Source organism: Mobula birostris, chromosome 17 (assembly GCF_030028105.1).
Source record: "Mobula birostris isolate sMobBir1 chromosome 17, sMobBir1.hap1, whole genome shotgun sequence".
Lineage (NCBI taxonomy): Eukaryota > Metazoa > Chordata > Chondrichthyes > Myliobatiformes > Myliobatidae > Mobula > Mobula birostris.
Genome location: NC_092386.1, coordinates 68,126,774 through 68,129,299, shown reverse-complemented (window position 1 = coordinate 68,129,299; position 2,526 = coordinate 68,126,774).

Sequence of the window (2,526 nt, the reverse complement as noted above, 5' to 3'; positions counted from 1 at the left end):
CTTTCAATTAAACCATGGGAGATCATAATTTAACTCTATTTACCCACCATGGTTCCATCATTCTAAGTAACTTAACAAATATCTACCAAGCCTATTTTGGAAATTTTTAATTGGCCAATTTGACAAATTTTTAAGAGAAAGCTGCGATTTCCAAATCTCTTTAATGAACAAGTGCTTCCTGACATCAAAAACTGAACAAAAGTTCAAAGTACATTTATTATCAAAGTATGTATACATTATACAACCTTGAGATTCATTTCCTTACCAGCAGCCACAAAAAAATAAACTCAAAGTAACCTATTGAAAGAAAAATCCAATGCGGAGAGAAAAAAATTGCGCAAACAATAAAAGCAAGCAAACAGCATTCAAAACGAAAGTGAGTCCATAGATAAGAAGCCCAGAGAAGCCGGACCAGGCCTGCAGCCTCAGCCTCAGCCTCAGTGCAGTGATGCGTGCAGCAAACATCATGGAGTGGCAAGCAGAACTGGCCAAACACCCTGCCTTTTCAATCCATCCGGCCCCGCATTTAAATCGTCCAAATATCAGTTCACTCCCCACTCAGAGACTTGGCCCTGTCACATCAATATGCTCTGGGCCTGGTCCCCACTGCCACATTCCAGCCTGTACCTGACCTTTCCTATTCGGCCTGGCGTTAGATTGATCAAGCCTCGCTTTCGCTTTAGGTGGGCTGGCTCAGAAACTCCTCCGCTCTGGCTTTTCTCCACCCCACTCACTCCGACTCTGACCACTTCTCCTCCAATATGCCTCAACCTCACTCGCACCCACATACCTCGAGTCAGTCTTACCTTCACTTGCCTCTTCATTGCTTGTGGTGATCGCTTACCATAATTTTTTACAGAAAAGTGCTATTAATAAAGTACTTAGTTATAATTCTTGCTTTGAGGGCTGCCAGTAAGTTGCCACCTGCCTTCAGCACTTCCATATTAAACCAGAGTTATACAGCCTGTATCTGTCAGGCCTACACAGGCAGGCACCTTCAGGTCTCCACCCAGCAAACACAAGTCACCTGCCACTCATTTCCAACACATCACCTGCAGCCTATCTAAACCCGGCTCTAATCCACAGCCATTCAACAATTGAACTAGCCAGCCTCAACCAGTTTCTCCTAGCCTTCAGTTTACCTGTGAGTTTAATATATGTTCTCTTTTGTTTTGTGGTCCCCTTGTGGCTTGTTATTTTGTAGTTTACTAGTAAAATATAGTTTATTACTAAATCATCTCTGTTGCACTGCTTTTAGGTCAAGCCTCCTCTATACTTGGTGACAGGACGGGTGAACCATGCATGGACCCAGCAGAGCACATTTACCTAAAGGAAGTTGTCCATCATCAGGAGCACACGATCCCAAAACAACGGGATACATTGACCATCCCCTTGCCACTCTCAACAAACTCTCCGTCTTGGTACAGCAAACCTACACCAGTCAATCTCCTCCTTTACAGCCCCAGCTTCTGGTGTCCAAACACTTCAACAGATACCCAACCCAACTCTGCACCTTTCTGTCCCAGTGCATCTTACATTTCAAACTGCAGCCATCTTTGTATTCTACAGGAGGAGCCCTTGTCATCTCTCCCCTGACTGGGCAAGATCTGACCTGGACTGTTGCTAAAGCCTGGTTTATACTTATGCATTAACTGGATGCCATAACCTACGCGTGCTTAGAGCATTTATACTTGTGCGTTGGTATGTCTGCATCGCTCGGCAATTTGCGCACATCACGCATGCGCACTCACTTGCCCGTGCAAGGTTTCATGGTCATAGTAGTCTCAGGGTAAACAAGACGCAAGCGTCTTTTTTCGTGCGAGATATGTCCTCTATAATTTCGGAGGTCTGTAAAGCTTTATGGAAAGCATTGCAGCCAGAGTTCCTTCCTGCCCTTCAGTCGCCCAATGGGAAGCTACTGCAGCGTGGGATGACATGCGATACTACCAAGCCGACCAATCACAGCAACACACAAAGTTGCTGGCAAACGCAGCAGGCCAGGCAGCATCTCTAGGAAGAGGTACAGTCGACGTTTCAGGCCTAGACCCCTTGTCAGGACCAATCACAGTTGTTGCATTCTGCGTTGCCACGACACGCGGTTACATTTTGGGAGAGGTGCGCGTCGCAGCAACTCAAGCTCTCGTGTAGGGTTCCGCGTTGGCTTTGTGTAGGGTTTGCGGTGACGCAGAAGTATAAACCTGGCTCAACTGGGAAAATAAAACCATCATTTGCAATAAACTTGAGAAATTCCCTGTTGAAATGTGCCAGGTTTTCGACCATCCAGGAAGTGGAAGAGGTAGCAGATCAGATACATTGCTTGGTGCTGGATTACACCATGGAATTCAGGACCCTCGCGGCAGAATGCGGCTGGAATGCAGACATGCTGCTGGCCGATCACTGCCACGGCTTGTCGGGGCATTTGGAAGATGAGCTATCTATCTGGGAGATGCTTACTGGCCTTGAAAGCCTCATCATTCTGACTCTGAATTGACGAGTGTCTCAACAAACAGCTTTCCAGATCCTCAC